Genomic DNA, 17,667 nt, shown 5'->3' on the forward strand with positions numbered 1-17,667 from the left:
TCCTCACGTTCCCAAGTATATTCGGGTCCTCGCTTGGCGTTCCAACGGACCTTTACGATGGGGATGCGGCTTTGTTTCGTCGATTTGACATCTCGATCCATGATTTCAACAGGTTCCTCTACGAAGTGGAGGTTCTCATTGATCTCAATTTCTTCCAAAGGAGTGACAAGGGTCTCATCAGACAAAGATTTCTTCAAGTTCGACACATGAAAGGTAGGATGAACGTGATTGAGTTCCTGGGGTAATCGTAGCTTGTATGCCACCGGGCCAATCCTGGCGAGGATTTCGAATGGTCCGATATACCTTGGATTTAGTTTCCCACGTTTTCCAAAACGTATTAATCCCTTCCAAGGCGATACTTTCAGTAGTACTCGATCCCCAACTTGGAACTCGAAAGGCTTCCATCTCTTATCCGCGTAGCTCTTTTTTCGGTCTTGCGAAGCCCACATTCGTCCTCGAATTTTGACGATTTTTTCTGTTGTTTCCCTTATAATCTCCGGGCCAGTGAGTGCGCTGTTATGAACTTGCCCTCTTGCTAGTTGCGTATCGCCCACCTGATCCCAACACAGGGGTGATCTGCACTTATGGCCATAGAGGGCTTCGAACGGAGCAACTTTGATGCTAGTGTGATAACTATTATTGTATGAGAATTCGATAAGGGGTAAATGAGCATCCCAAGCTTTACCAAAGTCTATCATACAAGCTCTTAGCATGTCCTCTAATGTATGAATGGTCCTTTCATTCTGCCCGTCGGTATGTGGGTGGTAGGCTGTACTCATGTCCAGCTTAGTTCCCATAGCTTTCTTCAGTGACTGCCAGAACCGTGACATGAACCGACTATCTCTATCCGAGATAATGGATATCGGTATTCCGGGAAGTCGCACAACTTCTTTTGTCACACCATAAAACCGGAACGGCGGAAACGTTCGGGGGTGGAGGACGTCATGTACAGTATCACAACAATGCAAAGTAGTAAACAAGCAACAACATCATCCATTGCATTAATAATATAATTTAATACAAGTGTGTTATGTCAAGTTTAATAGACACCAAAAATATAAATCAAAATAAAAGATGAGTCTTGAACGAGCTCCATCTTCTCAAAACCTGGCATCGGTACCTGTCTACTGGTGACCTGAGAATACAAGTTATTTTGAAAGAGTTTATCAGCTTTAAAGCTGGTGAGATCATAAGTATATTAGTGTCTGTGTTTGTATGAAAGTGTTTGTAAGATGTTTGTAAGATGTTTGAACTCTCCTAGAAATCCCTATGTTTTCTACTAAAAGTATCCTTCTACCAAGGCATCAAGTGTTTGTATGTGTGTCTCTTGTAAGAGTATGTATTTTCCCAAATCTTGACTATCATTAACCAAAAATATAGTTTTTACATTACTGTTTATTGTGTGAAGATCACAAAGTGAATGCAATGGGAAAATGAAATAGTATTGTAGCGTTGTATTAAGTAACTACTGCTATACTAACTACCTTAAACCAATTGTTATTTAAAGTACTTATGTGATCGGCTTGTATCATACTACCCACCATAAACACGACGATATAAGACGTCGGAAGGAATGACGTTTGGCACCCGTAGACTTGCAAGTCCCACTGTAGCGAGCAGCAAGGTGTAGGATAGTCAATCCAGTATAGATCTATACGCAAACTCAACGCTCTCCATTTAAGGAGATTTTGGATACAAAACGAGCCATGACAGGTGATGCCATGCCCCGTTACGTGGCTCACATAAACTGTATTAGTGCACTTGTGAATGTATTGTATGTACTAGCTGTATTGTATGTTCTCTCTCTGTCTAGTATGTATGTATGTTCTCTCTGTATGGTATTGTTTGTTTCTCAACATAGTATTCTATATCTGTATGTTATGTTCTCTCTGTATGGTATTGACTCGTGTATGAACTGAATCATTGTATGTTTCACTGTTCTAGTAATAGTATTAGTATCTTCCTAAACTATACCTATTATAGTTTACTACTAATATGGTTTGTATGTATGAACATGTTTGTATACCTTTGCTACCCAAAGGTATTGAATAGAAAGAAGGAACTTTTATATCTATATACATATACATAATATATAACTAGGATTCAAACGACCTTCGGACAAACAACTGATACCCTAAGTCCACAACCAAACGAGGAACATGAGGTAAGGTGAGCTATCAGTCCTAAGTCCTTTCAATCCTACTTATATAACTATATCTATATAGATACACATTTAACAGAATATAAGTTTAAAAGAGTTTAATAAAAGTATTTGACATGTAAAAGAGTTTGTAAAAGTATTTGATATGTAAAAGAGTTTGTAAAACAGTTTGAAGTAGTTTGTTTGATAACACAGTTTGAAAAGTAAGAAATCCACTTGTTTGGTAGTTATTAATCACATGTGATTGATATAATAACTATAATAGATCAACTTGTATTCCCCCCCATAAAAGCATTTAAAATCATTTAAAAGGTTGATTAAGGGGTATGAACTCACCTGTAGTGAGTGGTTTGGTTGAACGGATGGTATAGGATGCTAAGTGTCAAGTGAAGACTTGAACACACACAAGGATCCTAGTTAACATATAATAACACATATATGTATCCAATTAGTCATTTAACAACTAATTAATCAAGTTAAGACACCCTACGACATGGAAAACACTTTGATTTAAGTGTTATAAGTACTAAGGATTGCATCTAAGGGTTGTAGGGCCTTGCATTTGAGTTTAGGGTCCAAGGGGACACTCTTTTGGAGTTTACGGTTTTGGGACCAACTCCCTTGGAGTTTACGGTCGTAAACCCATGAGTTTACGGCCGTAAACCCATGGTACTTCTACCATTTCGTGTTTTGAAGTCTTATAAGCCATAAAGAAGCATCCTTACTTTAATTCTAAGCCTTAGGAAGTGATTGTGGCATCATTTCACCCCTTTGTAGAGTTTACGGCCCATGGACCATTTCTCCATGAGTTTGCGGCCGTAAACTCTAATGGTTATTGGTCTTTTTGATGTTTTAAGTCCTATACACTTCAAGGATGGGATCTAGACTAGTATCCAAGGTTTGGTAAGGGAGTAGGGCACACAATGGCCCTTTCATTAGGGTTTACGGTCCAAGAACATGTCTGGACCGTAAACACCTTTGATCTTGTGTTCCTTTGTGTTTTGTAGTTGTTTAACAAGTGTAGCAAGCCTTATAACACACTAGGGTAAGAGTACTTACAATACAGAAGCTTGTAAGGGTGTTAAAAGTCCAAGAACACTAGTGTGTGTTCTTGGTGAAACTAAGAACACTTGAAGATCTACATAAATGGAATGATTTCATGGATGAAATCATGTAAGATCACTAGATTAAGTAAGATATCAACTAATTAGGGCAAGAAACACTTACAAAGTTGAAGATCAAGAAGGAAAATCAGATGATACTTGAGAGGATCTTGAGTTCTAGACTTGAAAATGGTGAAAAATTGATAAAAATGACTAAGTGTCATATTTATACTCCTTAGAGTTTACGGCCGTAAACACCATGTTTAGGCCGTAAACTCCAAACTCTTGGAGTTTTGAGACTTTATTGTTGCACAATAAACCCTAGGGTATCCTCTCTCCTGTTATCTCTTGAAGTACTAACTTTAAAACACTCTAACTAACTCCAAAAAGCTTAAAAGTTAGCGGAAACAGTTCTGACTTCTATTGAAGTGAATGGTTGTACAGAATAGAAATTTCGGGTTGTCACACCATCCCCCCGTTAGAAGGAATTTCGTCCCGAAATTAGAGTTTAAGCAAATAAGTAGTTACAAATAACTAAGTAAAAGACGAGGATATTTCAGTTTCATCTGATCCTCCCGCTTCCAAGTGAATTCCGGCCCTCGCTTGGCGCTCCAGCGAACCTTCACTATCGGGATACGGCTTTGTTTCGTTTGCTTGTCCTCTCGGTCCATGATCTCTACAAGTTCTTCCACGAAGTTGAGGCTCTCGTTGATCTCGATCTCGTCGAGTGGGATTACAAGAGTCTCGTCGGACAGATATTTTTTTTTCAAGTTCGAGACGTGGAAAATAGAATATACGTTACTGAGTTCACGAGGTAAGTTAAGTTTGTAAGCTACAGGGCCGATTCTGGCAAGAATCTCGAAAGGCCCTATGTATCTTGGATTTAGCTTTCCACGCTTTCCAAAGCGTATTAAGCCTTTCCAGGGTGAGACCTTCAATAGAACACGGTCGCCCACCTGGAATTCCAATGGTTTCCTTCGTTTATCTGCGTAGCTTTTCTGTCGGTCTCTAGAGGCTTTCAATCGTTCATGAATCTGAACGATCTTCTCTGTCGTTTCCCGAATGATTTCCGGACCCGTGAGAGTGCTGTCAGGAACTCGTCCTTTAGCTAACTGGGTATCACCCACCTCAGCCCAGCACAGAGGGGATCTGCACATTCGGCCATAGAGTTATCACAGAGGGGATCTGCACATTTGAATGGAGCAGCCTTTATGCTCGTGTGATAACTGTTGTTGTAGGAAAATTCGACAAGGGGTAAATGAGTATCCCATTCTTTCCCAAAGTCAATCACACAGGCTCGCAACATATCTTCCAAGGTTTGGATAGTCCTCTCACTTTGTTCGTCGGTCTGTGGATGGTAGGCTGTACTCATGTCCAGCCTAGTTCCTAGGGAACTTTGTAGCGACTGCCAGAACCTCGAAGTGAATCTACTATCTCTGTCGGAGATAATGGATATGGGAACACCATGCAGTCGTACAATCTCCCGTATGTAAGTTCTTGTAAGCTTCTCCATCTTATCTGTTTCTTTGATAACCAAGAAGTGTGCGGACTTGGTCAATCTGTCAACGATGACCCATATGGTATCAAGTCCACCCATTGTCTTGGGCAGCTTGGTTATAAAGTCCATAGTGATCCGCTCCCACTTCCATTCTGGTATCTCCGGCTGTTGTAGTATACCTGAGGGTTTTTGGTATTCGACCTTGACCTTGGTGAAAGTAAGTCATTTACTCATGAAGGTAGCAATCTCTGCTTTCATGTTAGGCCACCAGTATAGCGTTTTAAGATCCAGATACATCTTATCTGAACTTGGTTGGACGGAATAACGAGTGTTGTGCGCCTCGGTCATGACCAAGTCTCTGAAACCACCGTGTCTCGGTGTCCAGATCCGATCCATGAGATATAAGGTACCGCCACCCTTGACTTCCAAGTTCTTATCCATCCCTCTCAGGGATTCACTCGCCACATTTTCAGGTTTCAAAGCGTCGATCTGAGCCTCCTTAATTTGTGTGGACAAGTGTGAATGGATAGTCATGGTCAATGATTTGACCCTACGACCAGAGTATTCTTTCCGACTTAGGGCGTCAATTACTACGTTGGCTTTACCCAGATGATAACGAATTTCGCATTCGTAGTCACTGAGTAGCTCGACCCACCGTCGTTGTCTCATGTTGAGCTCTTTCTGGTCGAATATGTGCTGTAGGCTTTTGTGGTCTGTAAAGATAGTGCTTTTTGTACCATACAGGTAGTGTCTCCAGATCTTCAGAGCAAACACAACTGCTCCTAGCTCAAGATCGTGAGTGGTGTAGTTGACCTCGTGTGTCTTCAGCTGTCTCGAGGCATAGGCGATAACCTTACCTCGTTGCATCAGAACACAACTGAGCCCTTGATTTGACGCATCGCAATAGACAACGAAGTATTCTATCCCTTCGAGGAGGGATATTATTGGTGCGGTGCACAAGGCTCGCTTGAGCGTTTGGAACGCTCTCTCCTGCTTCTCTTCCTAGTCAAAGGCCACGCCTTTCTGGGTCAGTGTTGTAAGAGGTTTTTCAATTCGGGAGGAGTTCTGCTCTAACTGAATCTATTTTCTCGATCGGCGAGAAGGCATTTGCTTAGATTCTAAGTTTATCCGCATGACAGTACGATCACTCGTAGTCTTAGGCAGTCTCTGTCCTAAGGTTCATATCAGAAGTCGTATTTGGTTCATCGATCACAACTTCGTGTATACGAGCCGTATATAATTAAGTCTGAAAAGGCAGTCGAATAAATGATTCTTCTTTAAGCTCACATCCAAACAAGGAAAAGAAGTTAAAGCGGAATCATCAATTCTGAGCCTGTAGAACCTTGATTATATACCACTCTTGCGTATACCTTCTCCAGCGATAGATCAACCGAATGGGTCTTTGGGTTGAACTTGACGTACTGTACGAGTGGTACTCCAGGGAGCTTTGCTGAGGTGTCTTCGGGAAGGAGACAAATCATAAGGTACTCTCTGCATGAGTACCTCGGAGTTCTGGATTGACGGTTTTACTAGAAAGGCGATTTCGGAGAAAGAATTTACGCGTGAAACTTGGTATTGTGAGGGTCGAATTTGCTCAAGTTAAACTATAATGTCGGACTACTCGGAATAAAAGGCGTTAGACTAGATCATAAAGGTGTTACAAAACATAACGGTGTAACTTTTACAGAGTTTAAGTACTTTAGTTTTACCTATAAGACTACTGCTGCGAACATGGTATATTACAAAAAGCAAGTACACGCAGCACGAGAGTCCCATGACTGACGGGGTCTCGCAAAAAGATAAGACTCGAGTTGCACTAGTTTTTAACAGTTTATAAGTCTACTATTACGAAACGCCCTAATATTTCAACGTGGGTCCGGAGTAGTCTCTCCTGCAGCAGTGATCCTTAGTATCTTCCCGTTTATGCCAGAGTTCTCTGTTATTGGACAATCCTTCTTGAGATGTCCTATCTCACCACATAAATGACATATCTGGCTTGTACCAGCATTAGTGGTGGAAGTGAAGTGTCGAGTCGGAGTTATGTGGACACGGTTGCTTTCGTTGATCTTCCCTTTTTGGATAATTCCTATAATAGTGTCCTGCCTCACCACAACTATAGCAAACTTGGCTGGCTCCGGTGGTAGAGGTGGTTCTAAAGAAACGAGCAATGTGCCCCGTTTTGTTGCAATTGATGCATTGCAATACCCGGTAAGCTCCATTATGATGATAGTTACACTTGTTACACTTCGGGAGTGTTCCCTCATATCGCTTGACCGGTGCTGAGGTGGCAGGGGTCGCCACTGGTTGCCGTTGCATGGCAAGCCTTTGAAATCGCTTGCGTTCCGTTTGAGCTTGACGTTTTCGTTTCTTAAACTCTGAGTTGTGGCTTTGGGTGTTCGCAACAGTTATCATTTGTTGACTTCCCGGGTGGTTACAACAATTTGAACTGTCAACACCTTTTTCAGCCTTGCTTTTGTTACTAGTGTTGATGTGTGCAAGGACAGCTGTCACGGCAGCTGATACCGCTGCTTGGAAGTTGGCAGCGTCTATATGAAGGATTGGGGTTGTGTCGTTCGGCGGATTACCTCTTGGTGACGACATGATTCTGCTGTTTTGACAAGAAAAGGAGTTTGTGAGTGATTATGGTCGGCCCTAGATGTATTCTACTCAATCATGTAATTGTAAAGTTTTTGTTTTGAATAAACTGTTCTCGGTGGTTTGACCTATATCCCTATGATGCAGTACAGGAAGAGAGTTGAAGTAAGTTCGTAGAATGTTTACTAGACATTTTCTATTTTGAACTAGACTATCATTGGTTGGTGGGTAACCGGGTCCAACCTTTGACAAGAATTGGAAGAAATCTTTGAGCTAATTCACCATAGCTCAATAATTTGACGAAGTGAGTGTTTAGATAGGATTCTAATGATAGCAAAACAAAAGTATATGAACAAGGATTGGCACAGAAATTAGCCGACTGTCAATATCATTGATATTTAAGATGTAATACATTTGGGAAAAATGACCTTGGAGTAGGTCTTACATCATATCCGAAGTAGAAAAGTCTTGACGACATACTGGCCTAACTAGAAAGTACTTACAGTATAGAGTTAGTTACTTAGAAAGGTGGTACTTAGAGCATAGATAGGAAGACTATTCTTTCAACCAAGGAAAGAAAGGTAGAATATCTCCTACTGGTGATGGTTATCCCTTGGGTGAACCCTCAGTTCAGCCACCTGACGCTCCATATCAAGTAGGTACCTTTCGTACACCCTTTGGCACTCTCGGAGCTCTATGACTTCAACTCGAGTTTCAGCTAGCTCTTGCTACAGGGTCTCATGGTCTCCCCTAGATCTCTCACGAGTATCTTCTAGATGAATGGTGTGGATGGTATGCATTCTCGCATTGGTGTCAACTTCCGTGATTCGATGGAGAGCTGTCCTGCCCTGAATCTCGTTTAGGGCCACTCTGCGGACCAGAATTGGCAAGACTCTGTCTGCTGAGCCTCCTTCACTCAGGTCATAAAAGCTTTGGTTTTCATTGAATGGCATGGGCTGATCCTGCTCTTGGATCCATGTTTCCAAGCTTTCCACCCACGGAGGCGTCGGGCCTTGAAAAGCCGAACGAGGGTTAGGATTTGGGACAGGAGCCATCAGGGGTAGGTTCTCAACTTCAGGCTCGGAGTCAGAACCATATGCAAAGCCTTCAGCCTGGTGATCATCCACAGGGATTGGGTGATCATTTTCTGGCTCTGCTTCAAACCCTCCTCCATTACCTTGGTTAGGGAAGTACAAGTTGCCGTGGGGATGGAATCCAGCCATGTTATCTACGCGAGAAAAGGGATATAAGAATCTATCACATAAGTAGTTTATAGTAACACAAAATACCCCTATAGTATTTTAAGTTCATGTTCTGTTCTAAGGTTTTCGTTGTGGTATTGTTGGTAAGTTTTTAGACTTGTTGCAACCTCACAACCACACTTAGGCACATGCTAGTCAATCCTCGGATAATATAGTTGATCAGGCTATATCTTCCCAGATTTGACTATATGTCTCTAAGTCTACTTGTGCTGCCCAACAATCGTAATACTTTTGTTCTGTCCTAGTGACACTGATTTTAGTATGAATGCAGGTATGTATACTTTGTTAAATATTTTATTATTTAAAAGTATAAACTCTTTATCAGAGTATTTTTAAATCCCACTGTGTTTATAGTTCGTATATCTTTTATGGGTTGATATACTCGATTCACTATAAACAATGCTCTGATACCAATCTGTCACACCCCAAAACCGGAACGGCGGAAACGTTCGGGGGTGGAGGACGTCATGTACAGTATCACAACAATGCAAAGTAGTAAACAAGCAACAACATCATCCATTGCATTAATAATATAATTTAATACAAGTGTGTTCTGTCAAGTTTAATAGACACCAAAAATATAAATCAAAATAAAAGATGAGTCTTGAATGAGCTCCATCTTCTCAAAACCTGGCATCGGTACCTGCCTACTGTTGACCTGAGAATACAAGTTATTTTGAAAGAGTTTATCAGCTTTAAAGCTGGTGAGATCATAAGTATATTAGTGTCTGTGTTTGTATGAAAGTGTTTGTAAGATGTTTGTAAGATGTTTGAACTCTCCTAGAAATCCCTATGTTTTCTACTAAAAGTATCCTTCTACCAAGGCATCAAGTGTTTGTGTGTGTGTCTCTTGTAAGAGTATGTATTTTCCCAAATCTTGACTATCATTAACCAAAAATATAGTTTTTACATTACTGTTTATTGTGTGAAGATCACAAAGTGAATGCAATGGGAAAATGAAATAGTATTGTAGCGTTGTATTAAGTAACTACTGCTATACTAACTACCTTAAACCAATTGTTATTTAAAGTACTTATGTGATCGGCCTGTACCATACTACCGAATATAAAAACTACGATGTAAGACGTCGGAAGGAATGACGTTTGGCACCCGTAGACTTGCAAGTCCCACTGTAGCGAGCATCAAGGTGTAGGATAGTCAATCCAGTATAGATCTATATACAAACTCAACGCTCTCCATTTAAGGAGATTTTGGATACAAAACGAGCCATGACAGGTGATGCTATGCCCCGTTACGTGGCTCACATAACTGTATTAGTGCACTTGTGAATGTATTGTATGTACTAGCTGTATTGTATGTTCCCTCTCTGTCTAGTATGTATGTATGTTCTCTCTGTATGGTATTGTTTATTTCTCAACATAGTATTCTATATCTGTATGTTATGTTCTCTCTGTATGGTATTGACTCATGTATGAAGTGACTCATTGTATGTTTCACTGTTCTAGTAATAGTATTAGTATCTTCCTAAACTACACCTATTATAGTTTACTACTAATATGGTTTGTATGTATGAACATGTTTGTATACCTTTGCTACCCAAAGGTATTGAATAGAAAGAAGGAACTTTTATATCTATATACATATACATAATATATAACTAGGATTCAAACGACCTTCAGACAAACAACTGATACCCTAAGTCCACAACCAAACGAGGAACAGGAGGTAAGGTGAGCTATCAGTCCTAAGTCCTTTCAATCCTACTTATATAACTATATCTATATAGATACACATTTAACAGAATATAAGTTTAAAAGAGTTTAATAAAAGTATTTGACATGTAAAAGAGTTTGTAAAAGTATTTGATATGTAAAAGAGTTTGTAAAACAGTTTGAAGTAGTTTGTTTGATAACACAGTTTGAAAAGTAAGAAATCCACTTGTTTGGTAGTTATTAATCACATGTGATTGATATAATAACTATAATAGATCAACTTGTATTCCCCCCCACCATAAAAGCATTTAAAATCATTTAAAAGGTTGATTAAGGGGTATGAACTCACCTGTAGTGAGTGGTTTGGTTGGACGGATGGTATAGGATGCTAAGTGTCAAGTGAAGACTTGAACACACACAAGGATCCTAGTTAACATATAATAACACATATATGTATCCAATTAGTCATTTAACAACTAATTAATCAAGTTAAGACACCCTAGGACATGGAAAACACTTTGATTTAAGTGTTATAAGTACTAAGGATTGCATCTAAGGGTTGTAGGGCCTTGCATTTGAGTTTAGGGTCCAAGGGGACACTCTTTTGGAGTTTACGGTTTTGGGACCAACTCCCTTGGAATTTACGGTCGTAAACCCATGATTTTACGGCCGTAAACCCATGGTACTTCTACCATTTCGTGTTTTGAAGTCTTATAAGCCATAAAGAAGCATCCTTACTTTAATTCTAAGCCTTAGGAAGTGATTGTGGCATCATTTCACCCCTTTGTAGAGTTTACGGCCCATGGACCATTTCTCCATGAGTTTACGGCCGTAAACTCTAATGGTTATTGGTCTTTTTGATGTTTTAAGTCCTATACACTTCAAGGATGGGATCTAGACTAGTATCCAAGGTTTGGTAAGGGACTAGGGCACACAATGGCCCTTTCATTAGGGTTTACGGTCCAAGAACATGTCTGGACCGTAAACACCTTTGATTTTGTCTTCCTTTGTGTTTTCTAGTTGTTTAACAAGTGTAACAAGCCTTATAACACACTAGGGTAAGAGTACTTACAATATAGAAGCTTGTAAGGGTGTTAAAAGTCCAAGAACACTAGTGTGTGTTCTTGGTGAAACTAAGAACACTTGAAGATCTACACAAACGGAATGATTTCATGGATGAAATCATGTAAGATCACTAGATTAAGTAAGATATCAACTAATTAGGGAAAGAAACACTTACAAAGTTGAAGATCAAGAAGGAAAATCGGATGATACTTGAGAGGATCTTGAGTTCTAGACTTGAAAATGGTGAAAAAGTGATAAAAATGACTATGTGTCATATTTATACTCCTTAGAGTTTACGGCCGTAAACACCATATTTAGGCCGTAAACTCCAAACTCTTGGAGTTTTGAGACTTTATTGTTGCACAATGAACCCTAGGGTATCCTCTCTCCAGTTATCTCTTGAAGTACTAACTTTAAAACACTCTAACTAACTCCAAATAGCTTAAAAGTTAGCGGAAACAGTTCTGACTTCTATTGAAGTGAATGGTTGTACAGATTAGAAATTTCGGGTTGTCACATCTTTAATGTAGAGCCTCGTCAGTTTCTCCATTTTATCTGTCTCCTTTATTGGTAGGAAGTGTGCGGATTTGGTTAATCTGTCGACGATTACCCAAATGGTGTCAATTCCACCCGTTGTCTTGGGTAACTTGGTAATGAAATCCATTGTAATCCGCTCCCACTTCTACTCGGGTATCTCTGGCTGCTGAAGTAGTCCCGAGGGCTTTTGATACTCTACCTGAACCTTGGCGCAAGTCAGGCACTTGCCTACAAAGGTAGCTATTTCGACTTTCATGTTCGGCCACCAATATAGCTTCTTGAGGTCTAAAAACATCTTGTCAGAGCCGGGATGCATTGAGTAACGAGTTTTATGAGCTTCGTTCATGACAACGTCCCTGAATCCACCAAATTTTGGTGTCCAGATCCGGTTCATGAGACAACGAACTCCGTCATCCCTGACTTCAAGATTTTTGTCCATCCCTCTCAACGCTTCACTTGCCACGTTTTCTGGTTTTAAGGCTTCTTCCTGTGCCTCTTTGATTTGTGCGGACATCTGTGAATGGATGGTCATGGTTAACGCTTTTACTTGGCGGCCCGAGTATTCCCTCCTGCTCAAAGCGTCTGCAACCACGTTAGCTTTTCCCGGGTGATAACGAATTTCACATTCGTAATGGTTTAGTAATTCCACCCATCATCTCTGCCTCATGTTGAGTTCTTTCTGATTGAGGATATGCTGAAGGCTTTTGTGATCCGTGAAGATAGTGCACTTAGTGCCATAGAGGTAATGTCTCCAGATTTTTAGGGCGAAAGCTACTGCTCCCAATTCGAGATCGTGCGTCGTGTAGTTTACCTCGTGCGTCTTTAGCTGTCTTGAGGCATAGGCAATGACCTTTCCTCATTGCATTAACACACATCCTAGACCTTGGTTTGACACATCGCAATAAACCACAAAGTCCTCTGTTCCATCCGGTAAGGACAAGATCGGAGCACTGCACAGAGTTCGTTTCAGCGTTTGGAACGCAGCCTTTTGCTTATCCCCACAGACGAAAGTCACCCCTTTTTGAGTCAAGGTGGTGAGTGGTTTTGCGATTTTGGAGTAGTTTTGAATGAATCTTCGGTAGTAACTGGCGAGTCCTAAAAATTGTCGGATCTCCGTGGGTGTTCTTGGTGCTACCCAACTTTCGATTGCCTTGATCTTTGAAGGGTCCACATGTATTCCTTCCTTGCTGACTACATGTCCGAGGAAATTCATTTCTCGAATCCAAAATTCGCACTTTGAGAATTTTGCGTACAATTTCTCCGCCCTCAGTGTCTCCAGGACTTGATGTAAATGCTGGCTGTGTTCTTCCTTACTTCGGGAGTAGACTAGTATATCATCGATGAAAACAATCACGAACTTATCTAAGTAAGGTTGACACACCCGATTCATCAGGTCCATAAACGCCGCGGGTGCATTTGTTAAGCCGAAAGGCATCACTACAAACTCGTAGTGACCATAGCACGTTCTGAAGGCAGTCTTGGGAATATCCTCCTCTTACACTCGTAGTTGATGGTACCCTGATCTAAGGTCAATCTTTGAGAAGAAACTTGCTCCTTGCAGCTAGTCAAAGAGGTCGTAGATTCGAGGCAAAGGGTATCGGTTTTTAATGTTGAGTTTGTTTAATTCACGGTAGTCGATGCACATACGGAACGATCCATCCTTTTTCTTAACGAACAAGACCGGTGCTCCCCAAGGTGAGAAGCTTGGTCTAATGAAACCTTTCCTTAGCAGTTCGTTCAATTGACTAGACAATTCCTGCATCTCGGCTGGGGCTAGACGGTATGAAGATTTGGCTACGGGGGTAGCTCCAGGAACTAGGTAGATTCGGAATTCGACTTGTCTAGCAGGGGGCACTCCAGGAAGGTCTTCCGGGAATACGTCGGGGAATTTACAGACCTCCGGAATGTCTTTTATGTTTTTCGCTTCTTGTTTCTTGTCTATGACGTGGGCTAGGAAGGAATGGTACTCCTTGCAGAGATACTTTTGAGCCTTGATACAAGAAATGATCTGAAAGTTTGAGTTAGGTTTGTCGCCATAAATGACGAGAGTTTCGCCATTTGGCAGATTAAGGCGAACGGCCTTTTCGTGACATAGGATTTCAGCATGGTGAAGGCACAGCCAATCCATGCCAATGATGACATCAAAACTTTTTATGGTTACTGACATAAGGTTGATTTGGAAAGAGTGATTGTTTAAGGTAAGGGTACACCCGGTGTAAATGTCGTTAGTGTTCTCTGTTTTTCCGTTAGCCATTTCTACGGTGAATGTGTCTTTTAGTGTTTGTGGTGTTTGTTTAAGCAAGCGTTTAAATTGGTGGCTCATGAATCTTTTCTCCGCGCCACTATCGAAAAGAATGCATGCGTATATATTGTTGAGGAGAAACGTACCGGTGACCACAGTTGGATCTACAATTGCTTCCTCATGACCTATCGCCAACACTCTGCCTACTTCACCAGGGTTGGGGTTTCTTGCCTTCGGGCAGTTACGCATGAAGTGTCCTGCTTCTCCACATCCATAGCAGGTTCGACTGGCTCCGGCCTTGGCAGCTTGTGCGTTCTGTTGGACTGGAGCTTTACAAAATCGGGCGATATGCCCCTTTTTTGTTATAATTGGTGCAATGCATTTCACGGCATGCGACGTTGTGGTGAAATCTGCACTTGTTGCACTTGGGTAGGTTCCCAACGTATTGCCTTATCGGAGTTGGGTTGGCAGTGGTTGTGGTGGCGTGCACAGCAAGCATTTGTTACTTTTTGGCAGGGTCTTGAGCATGTTGATCCTTCTTCTTGTTCCAGAACTTCCTTTTGTTGTTTCCTCCTTTAGCTTGCTTGGGGGTGGTTGTCACAGTGCCATGGCTGGCTTTATGATCGATGCGTTGTTGTGCCAGTTCTTTGGCACTGTCAAAGATAGTTGGCTTTGAGGCCAATACGTTTCCTTGAAGTTGGGGAGATAATCCCCATATGTATCTTTCCACCTTTTTGCTTTCCGAAGGAACCATCCCAGGACACAGCATGGCTAGATCGCTAAACCTTGAGGTATATGACAGGATGTCAGAGCCCGCCATTTTGAGACCCCAAAGTTCCTCTTCCAACTTCTGTATCTCGCCCCTTGGGCAATACTCCTTCATCAACATGGTTTTCAGGTCTTCCCATGTTATCGAGTTAGCCACCGGGAGTGTCAAGGCCTTGACGTGGCCATTCCACCAGGTGAGGGCCCTTTCAGAGAATGTGCATGCTGCAAATTTGACCTTGTTTGCTTCAGGGCATGCGCATATTTTGAAGATGGATTCGGTTTTCTCGAACCATTGCAGCAATGCTAAGACACCCCCGCTTCCATTGAAGGTTTTGGGCTTGGCATTTGTAAAGTCTTTGTAGGTACACTCTCTCGAGTGTCCCTGGTTGTCCCCGTGGTTAGAATTTGTGGCACCATTACCCGCACCACCCGCATTGTTGGTGCCGATTTGGGACATTGTGGCTGCTACTGCAGCTGTTACGACCGCCTGGAACATTATTGGGTCGAACTGAGGGGGTGGTGGAGGTGGTGGTGGCGCTGCAGCTCCTGCGGCGCCGCCGCATCTAGGATTTCTACGAGGTGGCATTTTCTACCATATCAAGAACGAAAAGACAATAAGTCTTCGATAACACTCACAAGTCGAGAGTTAAAACTAAACATTATTATTTCTTTATATGCATCATGATTCCGACTTGTAAAGATTTTGTATGAATCCATTCATACTAGAGGTCTATAGATAATGAAATATAGACTTTATGAATGTTGATAGTTTTGATTCACATGAAATATCTGTAATAGAATCCATACCGGGCCCATCCATCGATCGTTTGAGGTATAATATTTATATATAATTAAGATTAAATAAACTTTCGAATCTAATGGGTCTGCCCTAGGCCCACAACCAAACAAGGAACATGGTCTGAATTATATATAACTTTGATTTATACATCAAACAATCATAAATCGGAGACCAGTAAATTTAATCTGAAAACAATCCTTGCCATGAACTTGATGTAATAAAGCAAATAGCGTGTCAATTTCATTGATATAACTTAGTATACAATATTGGGGAAAATTTGACCCGACAAGGGGTCTATGCTACATCAATGTATGGGAAAATTTTGACCGCCTAACTGATCCCGGAAGTGTAAACACTTAAATCGCGACATCGGACATAAAATACTAGAAAATAATAGTAATATTTATCCGCAAAACTAGATTAAACTGAAGCGAGCAGTGCAAACACAACTTGTGGCGGTTGAGGCTCTGAGGATCACGAAGTGAAAACGCGAAGTTCCTCATTTCGGCGCTGGATTCAACCGCCTGGCGTTCTGCGTCTGCCAGACGTCCTTCTAGAGCGGCTCGGTGTTCTCGGAGTTCTTGTACTTCGGCTCGGGTTGCGGCCATTTCCCGTCGAAGAAGCTTGGTGCGGTCTCGAGTTCGATCGTGGTCATCATCCAATCGGCGAATGCGAACGAAGTTGACTTGGCTGGTTGCACCGATTTCCATGAGGTGGCGGGTGTTTACTCTTGTTTGCTCTTCGTGGCGTGTGTGAGACCAGTCAAATTTTGGTCAAAAATAAATTGATCAATAATCGTAATTGGGATGAAACAAGTGGTAGAGTTTGTAACAAGGTTTCCAAAAACATAAAGAACACTGAAATCCGAGTTATAACGAAGAAGTTATGACCAATCGAAAATCCGCGACAAAACCGGCAAAACACTGTTCAGTGTAAAAAGTGAATTTTCGATAAAAGGCTTTTTAGCCTTAAAAATCTAAATGAAAGTTGTAGAATATGTTAAACCGAGAACGTTCATAAAAAGAACGTAAAAATCTGACTTCGTATGAGAAAGTTATGATTTTTCGAAGTTTCGGTTTAGCAATAGACATCTAAAAATTCGAAATATAAATCGATCGATATTTAGCCGACGCAACTTAAACGAGAATCGAAGATCTCGTCAAAAGTAGCACAACGGTAAAAAGACAGACGAAAACGGACGTCGGATGAAGAAGTTATGAATTTTTAACGGATTCTCGTCCCGGTCTGTTTAAAATAATAATATTAAAAATAAATTCGAAATTAGCCGATGAAGTCTAAAAAAAAGTCGTAGAGTATGATTTTACCTACGCGTGCATATAAAGAACGCCAAAAACGAAGCTCGTATGCGAAAGTTATGATTTTCACAAGTTTTGGCACAAAAATAAAGAAAAATAGGAAAACCGGGCAATTTCGCATGTGCCACGTCACCCTCGCACGTGGCAGCTGCTGAGTGGACCGAAGCATTGCGTGGCACCTCCGGATTCGACCAACTCCGCGGTCCAGTCATCCTCGGACAGCATCGCAGGAGACACCCCGGAGATGCCCCGGAGACACCCCTCGGACACCTTCCTTCGCACGTGTCTGTCACCCATTGGACCGAAGGAAGGTCCAATCCGAGCCTCCCACCTTGCGAGCCTGCAGTCCAAAGCAAGCCTCCCTTCGCCACCTGTCCGACGCGTGTTAACCTCGCATGGCTTCGGGTCCGAACCTTCAGACTATATATAACATGCGAGGGTTCCGAACTAGTTTACACTTTTCACCCCTAAATTCATTCTCTTTCACATCTTCCACTCCCATAAGCTCATATACAACCCCTGAAGCCCCGGTATCAAGTCTCGAACCCTAAGCAAGCCTCAAAGCCCCAAAATTCCTGAGAAGTAACCTCTCTCCTGTCGAAACTCTACCCAAATTGAGCCGGTTTCTCGTTAAATAAACTCTTTACG

Source organism: Lactuca virosa, chromosome 4 (genome assembly GCF_052849685.1).
Source record: "Lactuca virosa cultivar CGN04683 chromosome 4, Lactuca_virosa_CGN04683_v6, whole genome shotgun sequence".
Classification (NCBI taxonomy): domain Eukaryota; kingdom Viridiplantae; phylum Streptophyta; class Magnoliopsida; order Asterales; family Asteraceae; genus Lactuca; species Lactuca virosa.